Here is an 11,475-nt window from a genome sequence, read left to right on the forward strand (position 1 = left end):
CTCACTCACCAGCACCACTTAGTGGTTAAAGACAAGCATGTTTCATAAAAATATACATTTAATATGAACATCTGATCATATATTAGAGGTGACTCTCAATAAGGGTGGGATCACTTTGAGCTAGGATAGTTTTCTGGTGATTATACCTTTATTTCAGTTTCTCTAAGGATGTCCTCATGCCTGTGAGAACCAGTGTTCAGACTGTTGAATCGACAGCAGATCAACAAAACGCTCCTGTCTGATCAAATGAGGCAGACGTCGCTGCTATTAATAAACCTCTTTGTGTAGAAACTACTGTCATGTAAATGAGTTCAGTGATGTTTAAATCATGTTAACGGCATCATTTATTTATGCAGCACATTCACCTCATTTGTAATATCAACGCGTTATCTGTTCATGACATCAGCTGTGATGCAGATCTGCAAAGTGACAAACGGAGGGCAGGTCAGGCGCCTCACACTGATTTACTGAGTCATAAACTGCAGTGTGTGTGTGTGTGTGCACACACACATGCGTGCATGTCTGATCTTCAAAAACCAAGTGATTGATGTGCAACATGTTCAGATCAGCCAAGAGCTGCATCTGATGCAGTCTGACGTGTGTAAACGCAGATAAACAGATTGTACTTGTGAAGTGTAACCCCACCACACACACACACACACACACACACACACACACACACACACACACACACACACACACACACACACACACACACACATACACACACACACAGTCCAGGTCCAGTGCTCCTTTAGATGAGCAAACCCACTTTATAAACCCTTGCTTTGATCTCAAAGCTTTTTATGATGACAACATTTTCATAAAACTGAAACTGGATCACGAGTAAAAAGACATGTTGATGAAATATTTTTTATTGGCGTTAATTAATGGCATTTTATTTAAAAGGTTCACAATTAGGACTGTGAGAGAGAAAAAAAAGATACTTAGCAAAATATAAAATATAACATTTCCTTCTCTTCTGAGTTTTACTAAGTTGAATTTTATTATTCAACAACAATTAGTTTGATCTCCTTTGACTAACATCAAGTAATAAAAGTAAATGGTAGATTTTTACTATTTCTGTCCTGAAATATTACAACTGCATTTATCTGGTTTTTATTTGATCCTTAAACTGATTTAACATGAGAATTGTTTGATAAAAATCATGCTTAAACAAATGAATTTAGAACCCATCTAACTTTCTAAAATTAATGTATTGATTATATTTTAAGACTTATCAAGTTTGTGTTAAAATTAAGTTCAAATTCAAATAATAAAACCATTCTGCTTAGTTCATACAAAAATAATAAATCTAAAGCCATAAAACTGTTAGTTAAGCCTGCCTGACCTTGATGAAACAGAAAAGTTAAGAACTATTAACATAATTATTACTATTTGCTTCTTTTAAAAAAACTAATTGGTTAAAACATGTTCTTTTGCTTCTTCTACGTGTTTTCAACACATTGGGAGTATTTTATTTGGAACAAGAACTCTGTTGATGTCTTTTTTTCTGGTCCAGGAACTAGAAGTGAGCCACATCACAGCTGAGCTTCAGACGGCAGGTTTTGGAGTCTTATTTCGTGATATTTGGACATCTCGCCATGGATTGGATAATGGCAACATGACTCTACCACAAACTTTCAACGTTGATGTTTTATCTCAAAAAATAACACAAGTTTGAAGGAGTTCCGCTGTGTGGTGGATTTGCTAATGCTAACAATTAGCTTCTACTAGCCGAGATATTCTCTGCTGTTCCCTGGATGCTGAAACATCAAAAGTCCATACATTTAATTGACAGTGTGATGTAGATCTGTCAGGATTATCAAATCCTAGTGTTTCACCGTCTATTTTCTATCAGAAGTGGATGCGCGTACCAAACTATTTTCATGTTCAGGCTGCATGAAAGACTCTGACAGATTAAATTCAAATATGATTTTTAAAAGTGGATTTTCAGTGTTCCACACCTTTAAATAAATAGATCATGTTTCCTTTTAGAAACTAGAAACATAGTTTACATGTAAATCTGTTTTTTAGTAAAGATTGTAACAGAATGAAATGACTGTTTTCCACCTAAAAGTCATTTTCCTCCTCAGCAAGAACTAATCAGCATGAGATATTGTCTCAAGGTCATGCATTTGCTTCTAAAACTTTTCCTTTCCAGCCCAAGAGAAGAATGAAGACAAATGACTCTTTCTTTTTACTAAATCAAAGAACTCTATTTTTAATAAAGCTAATCAAACAAAGTGTTAGTCAATAATAAGATGTTGACCAATCTGTGAAATGACAATGTTATGATTAGTATTTTTTAATACGTAATATGACTTTAATCTAGCTGCAATATACATCCTGATCACACGTAATGTAAACGCATGACACATTGCTTTTACTCATCCAATCGGAACATTCCTTTCTGAAGCGTGGCATAGTCTCTGTGGTGTTTATAAATCTGCCCAACTTTGATTCGACCATAAATCAAAACATCCAGATTAATAAAACCAGTCCCAAGCCATCTTAAGTCAGTTCACCGCATTCTAAGAGAAGCATCGGACCGGCCACCAGGACTTCCTTTTTAAACAAAGAACCAACAAGCTGGATAAAATCTGTTGCATTTTACCAACCAAGCAACGGTTCCTTTCAGAATTAAAGTTGAACTCACTGACCCTCCGGGTCCATCTGACGCTGCCAACCAACTGTCGCTTTTTACCTGGAGACCAAAGACTAGTCTGTCGTACTGCTGACGCTGTTTCATCGGCTCCGGTACCGAAAGGGGGGTCCGAGGACCTGGCATTCTGGATCTGTACGGAGGTCTCATCCTGAAGGGTATGTGTGGAGCGACAACATGGCGTCTCATGTGTTTATGAAACTCCGATCATAGCTTAAGAGCAAAACATCACTTCATCACTCAGACGTGCTTCTCCGGATACGAGAGTTCTGATGACAAACATCACTCACACATACACCATTCATCTCACGTCTCATTCACACCAAGATCCATCCATTCACTTAAAGTTTAGAGTTAGTCTTGTTTAAAATTGTTTAGAAATAAATCTTCTTAAACGTTTGAAAGGTGACTCTTTCTTTCCTTGTCTCTCAGTTAATACGAAGTGTTACATAATCCCCGCAATAAAAAGTTCCAATATTCCGGTTAAAAGTACCCAAAGATCCATAAGATTGATTTCATGTTTACTATGGAAACTTATGTCCTATGGTTCATTAAATAAATGTAAATTTAACCCTTTAAAATATCACGATGAAAAAAAAAATGTTTATTTTTCATTTAGAGTCTTCTGTTAAACAAAAATTAACCATGGTGATCCAAGACGGTGAACTAAGAGATAAATCCCCTTAAAATCATGCAAGCTACCCACTTTTAACAACATTGAAAAAAGAATTTTTTTCCCTGGTAATAAATTGCTTTTATGTTTTATTTTATTAACTGTTCTGGAAAATGCAGGCTCTAGCTGCATCCACACAGTTCTGTTTACAACAAGGCGCTCTAGAAGACGGGTGTAAAAAACCCATTAAAGAGCGCAGCTTGCAGAATAAGTAACATAAATCAGCACACTCAATGAGGCAGGCACATCTACAAAAATGATTAGATTTATCAACCAATCTCTTTTTTGTGGTTACTTCACAGCAGTAAAGAATGATGAACAGCTGTTAAACACAATGTTTAACATGTATTGTTAATTAACTGTGATTTATTTGAGCGTCCTGCATCTCACAAAAAACAAAAGATGAAATTATCTTTACATGCATGCATGTTTATGCTCTAGAAGGATTTTATTGCACAGTGAAGTTGCGGATTGCTGCCTTGCAGCAAGACGGTTGCAGGTTCAACGCTTGGCTGGACTCTTTCTTCCTCTCTTTTACATTTTTTCCCCCAAAACACTTGCATGTTCGGTTAACTGGCTACTCAAAGTTGGCTATGAGTAAATCGATGTTTCAGGTGTCCGCTCCAGGGTGAAATTGCAAGTACAGAAAAATAAATAAATTCTACAGCAATAAGGGGTTCTTTAAAAAAAAGACTCACTGCTTTCTAATACTTTTGAAATAAACACAGAGGTTGCAAAACCTGCTAAATGTATGCAGGTTTGGTTGTCAGATAGTGCTGGAAAGCTGCAGCTCATTAGCACTTGTTGGACTACTGAGCAAACAAACACAAAATCAGATATCTTCTTTCACACCAATCAGTCGTGTCTCACAATCATACATTCAGCTCTTCTAATGTCTCAGCGTTCACAGTCTACACTGTAAAAATACCCTGAGAATATGCTTCAGCAGTTCATATAATGTGGCTGAGTGAATAAATGACATGCTCGCTCGTTTCCTTGTTGTTTGGCCCACCTCCACCTTTTGCAACTAATAACGGCTTGATGCGAGTTTCCCGTACGGACAGTCAGTCTCTAAATGGATCTCCAGTAAAGCCAAAATGAGTTTGACACCAGCAACATTTGCCAGTTATTAACAGCACTTAGCCTGTTTCCTGTCACGTGCCTTGCTCAAGGGAATAAAACATAGTTTTCCTCGGAGCATTTAGGGTGCACTTTCACTCCTCTTTGCCTCTGCAAAGCCTTAGAAATCGAACGAACCCAGGGAATGGGCACAAATGGGGCGCAGGACTCCATAAAGTGGCACAGTCCTTTAACATGGCAGTGACAGATTCTCAATACGATCGTCAGATTTGGAAAGTTCGAGCTCGCCCCTCCCCAGTTGGAAATAGAAAGTCATATCAGTCTAAATACATTTTTAGCCAGAGGCCTTTGAGGGCTGATTGGTGGAGCAGAAAACACCACATCCCATCAGACCGGGCTTGGGTCCACTGCAGAGAGACGGGTTTTCTAACATGTCAACATGTGTCCTACATTTCACTCTTTTATGGGGGATGACGGCGAAGTCATCAGGTTTTACTTTGTGATAAACAAAAATTATTATATACATTTTCTATTGTTACTGCATAATAATTATAACATGAGAAGTTTCATGGGGGTTTTAGGACCACTTTTGGGATATTTACGAGACTAAAGATGGATAGTATAAAGTATTTTCATAAGTACTTACCATATGATAAAGGACTGTGAGGGGCTCATTGTGATCCATGTGTGTGTTTATTCAATATCCTTGATTTCAAGCATTGTTTTTTTTTTTTTTTTTTACTAGTTTAAGGCTATTCTGCATTAGTTGGACATTTGGTCACACAGCTGCAACACTTACTAATAAGACTTGTTTTTGCCAACTACTGATATATTTGTCCAGCTTATTGGATTTGAAGTTGTGCTAGGTTGGCTGAAGTATGACATCCATCCATTTTCATCCCCTTATCTGGAGTCAGGTCACGGGGGCAGCAGCCAACCATCGAGAGGCCTGGGCATCTGGGATGCCTCCTGGACACCTCCCTGGTGAAGTTTTCCAGGCACATCCATCTGGGAGGAGACTTAAGGGAAGACCCAGGACACGCTGGAGGGACTTTCTCAGCTAATCAGGGAACGCCTTGGGATTCCTCCAGAGGATCTGGGCCAAGTAGCTGGGGAGAGGGAAGTTTGGGCCTCTCTTCCCGCACGACCTGACCCCGGATGAGAATGGATGGATGGATATACCAAACTACTAGATGACGGTCGTACAATTTTGGTAGTAAGCACCAAAAACCCTGAGATGGAATTTGAACACGAAGAAGAGGAATAAACAATAGTATATGTAGCACTTCTCAAGATAAAGATCACAAAATGCTTCACAAGAACAAAATTTCAAAAATAAAAAGATTTTTTTTAAATATAAAAAAATGGGAAAAGTAAAGACTGTGATAAAAAGTGTGAGGGAAGGGAAGAAGAAAATAAATTAGAAAAAGGTAATCAGTGGAAAGGCAGAATTGGTAAAAAGAGCTGAGTGAGAAGGTATGCGAAGAATCAACCGAAGGTCACACCAAAGCCAGCGTGAACAGGTTTTCAGCTGCTTTTTAAAGGAGACCACTGAGTCCACTGATCTCAGGCTCAGGGGGAGAGAGTTCCAGAGGCCTGGGGGCCACAGCAGCAGATGATCCGTTACATTTGGTCTTTAGCTTGGTGATGAAAATCATCCGACAGTTTAAAAATCCTGCCTTGGCCTTAGTTTTTACACAAATCCTTCAGGAATCGGTCAGATCTTACACAGACCCCTTTTTTCTGCTTCAATCCTACATATTCAGCTGCACAGCAGTGGGTAAGATGCTCTCAGGCCCCAGATTCCGGTCATGGCCGACCTATAGCAGCTCAGCGGGGTCACCTCTCCCACATTTCATCTCCTAAACACACAAATCAAACGGAGTCGCTCCCTAGCACTAAGGTTTTGGGTCTGAGTAGAAGGGGGAGGGTTGACTCAGAACAACTTGGGATCTGTCCTGATTTGGATTTGGCCTATTTGGTCTCGACTTCTCCAGCTGTAAGTTACTGAGGACAGAAAGAGATGACCGCAGTGTAATGCTTGTGATCGCCTCTAAACTTCAGCATTAGAAACAAACCGGTTTTTACTTGATTAACGCCTCTTTAATCAAGTTTTATGTAAACAAGATCTTGCTTTTTCCAGGTTAGACACCGATTGACAGACAGATTAAAAATTGTAACCAAATCCAAAATCCTTATACAATTTTTTAGCTAAATTGATGAATTTCAAAATAAATGTACAAATAATAATCAAAAAAAGCTCACACGTTCCCAAATCTACATGAATTAAAAGGCTTTCTTGATATATCTATAATTACGTCTTTGGGGTCAGAGTAAGGTGGGAGGTTGCTGCCTTGTGTTTAGAGATGAGAGCAGATAACACAACAGACTCAGAAGCCACCACATGCTACTGCTGTCAAACTGGGACAAACCAAAACTTTTCAAACAGAAGATGACAGCCAAAGGGGCAGAGTTTAGTTAAGCCTAATTCTTTAATTTTTGTGTGTGTAAATTTTTAATTGATTTGTTATATTTATACAAGGAGGCTGTAGTGTGCAGTGGCTAGCGCTGTAGCCTTGCATCAAGAAGATCCTGGATTCAGATCCTGGCCTAGGGTCTTTCTGCAAGGAGTTTGCATGTTCTCCCTGTGCATTGTTGATCTCTCCTCAGCCTACAGTTCTGTGTCTCTCTACTCACGAGCTTTTGGAGACAGCAGAATATTTGAAGGAGCAGCAAAGCTAAATGCACAAAGGTGTCAAAATCCATTTCAGGAGACTTAAAAATAGGAATCTTTGTTAAAATTCCTGATCTGAAAAAATCTTTATGAAGCTAAAATTTTCCAGATCAAATGTTATTCTTTCCGTCCACGAATATGACATCCTTCCATTAAAATGAGATTTAGAAACGGTCCTTTAAGCCAGATTTCAAATTTTAATGAATTTGTTCAATTATTACTAAAAGGAAAGAGATAAACTTTCTCCATCACAAATACCAGATGTGCATTCCATTGTTCCTTACAACCTGCACTGGTTTATTTTATAAAAGGATGAAAATACTTTCAGCTTTTTATGAGCCACAAAACAATGTGTAGCATCTTTTTTTTTTCTTTTTTGTATTTTGAATTGGTCTTTTCATACAGTTTTTTCTGAATATTCATTGACTTTTCTGTTTTCTTTCTTTCCCACATCTGCACGGACCATAAACCAGCCTGTTTGTCTGTGTGGTGGTGCAGCGCTGCATGCTCAGTGGAGGGATACAATCACAAACATACAGGATGGTTGTTTTCAGATTAATCCTGCCAGTTTTGGGTTTCCCTCTGCCGAGCTCAGACTCTGGAGGAACGACTGCTGCTGCTGTTTGCTGCCTGTTGGGAAATTTAACAAATCACACATAAATGTTGCTATTTATGATCAGCAGGTGCACATTATTACCTTTCATTTGTTTTACAATTCGTAACTCACCAGAGATTAGAAATAAAACAACATATTTTTACTTTATCTTCTTTGTTCAAGAAATTGAAAACCTTTTGCTTGCTTGTGTATTTTATGCACACAAATGATTGTCAGAACTTATATTAGTATCACAAAGTTGTATTACACACACACACACACACACACACACACACACACACACACACACACACACACACACACACACACACACACACACACACACACACACACACACACACACACACACACACACACACACACAAGGTTTTATATATATTTACTGAATGGAAATCTGCTTTTCCAGCAAAACCTTCTGGGCCTCTCAGATGCAAACTCACATCCATGTGCAGAGAAATTTAACATTTTAATTATTCAACGAATTTATACATTTTGGGTGGCGGCAACGGGCTGCACAGTGGAGCTGTTGCCTTGTAGCAAGAAGGTCCTGGTTCGATTCCCGGCCTGGGATCTTTCTGCATGGAGTTTGCATGTTCTCCCTGTGCATGCGTGGGTTCTCTCCGGGTGCTCCGGCTTCCTCCCACAGTCCAAAAACATGACTGTTAGGTTTATCGGTCTGTCTAAATTGTCCTTAGGTGTGAGTGTGTGTGTGTGCATGGTTGTTTGTCCTGTGTGTCTCTGTGTTGCCCTGCGATGGACTGGATCTCTGTCCAGGGTGTACCCCGCCTACTTGCCCGTTGACCGCTGGAGATACCCCCCCCCCGCGACCCTGCATGGACAAAGCGGGTTCAGAAAATGGATGAATGGATGGGTGGTGGCAACAAGTCATTCTGAGCTCTGATATTAAATGAACTGAACAGATGCAAATGGTTGACAGTTTCATGTGTAACTGATGGCGACTCATTGATGGTGACAGCTCGAATTCGCACATCAGATGTGATTCCTATCAGAAAGTGTGAACTGTTCATCCTGGCATGGACCAACGCTGCCTCCACACAGCTGAATCCTGCTTTTCTTGCTTTTGAAGTATTGATAGAAAGCTAATATATAATTACAATTTTTTTTAATATCTCTGGCATGTTCGGATGTTGTTATAAGTGTGTGACATCAAATAAGAAAATACGTTTAGCCCATATTAAATAAACAAATTAATTTCAGATTGAAAAATCAGAAAAAAGACAAAGTTGAAGGCTGAGCAGTTACAGTGCAGAAGGTGCAGCATAAGAAACATTCAAAGGCTGATGAATACAATTGGGCACATTTGAGGTCAAGAGGAAGCTTATTCTATCTGTGTGCAGCATAGTAGCTAAAAGCAGCTTCACCCTGTTTGGGCTTGAAAATTTGCGGTACTTCTGCTTTGAGGTGCAGCTTCCTGACCTGCTCGTTCGAGAGCTAGCAAGTTTAACCTGTTGATTAATGCAGCATTGTTCAGCAGTTTACCTCCCATTGTTGTGGCACTGTTGCTGCTGTACTTCATAAAAGGTAAAAATCAAGATCAAGCTTGTTCATTGTAGAATGCCAAAAAATATAACCGCCATTTTAACGCCACAACCTTCCTTCTTATTAATTAACATGCTATTTCGAGAACGTTTCTGTTAAAAAAAAACCTTATATCACCTTATAACGAGAAACTTCCTTGCATGGGTGTAGTTATTTTGCACCCCCCCCCCCCCACACACACACACACACTTTTTCCAAAGTCGATTTTTGTCCCCTGCAGTTTTTACCATCCAAAAACAATATTACACTATACTGAACAGACACTGGTTGAGCACTAGGACCAAGCGGAAAACAACAGCTAGTGTTGATGCCCGTTTACCAGTCAACACATTCTCACTACCAGCGCGTCAAAAACAAATGCTTGGTCAGCCACCCTCCGCGTCAGACCCCTGACACCAAAAGTGCCCTTTTTCGTCACTTATGTGCGAAAAGGGATTTTTCCCTTTTCTGACTGCAGATCCCAATGCAGCGTAAAACTGACGCGTTGGGATGTCCACAGCCAAACAAGCTCATTGTACCTCACCCTAACCTTATCCTCTTGTTATTTAACCTTCCCCTCACCCCTATCCTAACCTTAACCATCTTGCTAGCGAACACATTAGTGATGTGTCGGTCGCTCTAAAAGCCGGCTCTATGAAGTGAACTAAGGGAGTAGTGATGGGAATTCCGGCTCTTTTTAGAGAGCCGGTTCTTTTGGCTCAGCTCACCAAAAAGAGCCGGCTCTTTCGGCTCCCAAGTGGCTCCTCAGATTTTCAGTTGCGTAGAGTACATTTATAACCAAAATAATGCAAAACTATATGTTAAATGATTTTCTAATGTAAAAAAAAGCAATATATCAAATATTTGTCATTTCTATGGATTTAATAACTGAACACTTTAAGAAATCTCCACTTTCCAACTGCTGGCGCTAATTTTCTCACCGTCTTTGTCGCACTCTCCTCTCTCTCTCTCTCTCTCCCTCTCTCGCCTTTTTCCTCCTCCTCATTCCCTCTCGTCTCCCTCCACCCGCTTGTGCTCTGCTGTGTGTCTGAGTCTGATCCTCCCTCTTCCCCGTCCCTACTGTGTGTGGACAGTCTGGACACGCAGTTACACATGTTGACCAATCGCCTGTAGCTTTCATCAAAGCAAAGGGGGAGGGGGGAGGGGAGGGGGCGGCTCCCAATGACGAGCCGGCTCCCGTCGTTCACTTCAAAGAGCCGGCTCTTAGAGCCGGTTCGTTCGCGACCGACACATCACTATAAGGGAGCCGCTTCGTCATTGGTCGGGTTTGGACCGAGGCAACGCGAGAGGGAGGTTTCAACCACCAAGGTGGAGGTTAGAAGTAGAGGGTATTTGTAACCTCCCCCTCTCCACATGGTATGTTCTAACATTCCCCTTGGGCGGCAAATAGGAAAATTCACAGTCAGAATGCAGTGAGAGTAACATTTTAGGTGGCAAGTGGGTTAAGGTTCGGAAGAGGGTGAGGGGAAGGTAATAGTAAAACGTTAAGGTTTAGGTGCGGATATATGAGCTGGTTCGGTGCCACATCAGCAGACATCCCATCGCGTCAGTTTTACGCTGCATTGGGATCTGCCGTCAGAAAAAGGAAATGAAAAAGGGCACTTTTGGCGTCAGGGTTCTGACGCGGAGGGTGGATGACCAAGCGTTTGTTTTTGATGGGCTGGGAGTGAGAATGTGTTGCACTATTAGAACCGTCCATAAGCTCATCTATTGGCGCTGCTGATTCTTGCTAACATGTGATTGGCCGTTCCTGCCACCTGTGTACTTGACAGTTCTGCATTCCTGACATTGCATAAAAGAGCCTCTAGTTTTTACATATTTACTTACTGTAAAGATCCCCCCCACACACACGTCTAAAGTCAAAACTACATCTGTGCTTCCTTGTTATTTAGAGATACTGCTCCTATATATTTTCATTTTGCTGATGGCAGTATGCTTCCATACATCTGACCACTTGTTGTATTTTAGATAAAACCAATTAAAATATGAGAAACTTCTTAATATGCAACCAAAGGTTGGGTTTAAAGCTCAGACATTTGAAATGTTATGTTTGTTTTATTAAAACACCGCTAAATCACGGTTTCCTCCAAAACTGGACATTTCTTCCATTTCTAATGCACAAATCAGAACGTGGGCACTATGACCCA

Source organism: Nothobranchius furzeri, chromosome 18 (genome assembly GCF_043380555.1).
Source record: "Nothobranchius furzeri strain GRZ-AD chromosome 18, NfurGRZ-RIMD1, whole genome shotgun sequence".
Classification (NCBI taxonomy): Eukaryota; Metazoa; Chordata; class Actinopteri; order Cyprinodontiformes; family Nothobranchiidae; genus Nothobranchius; species Nothobranchius furzeri.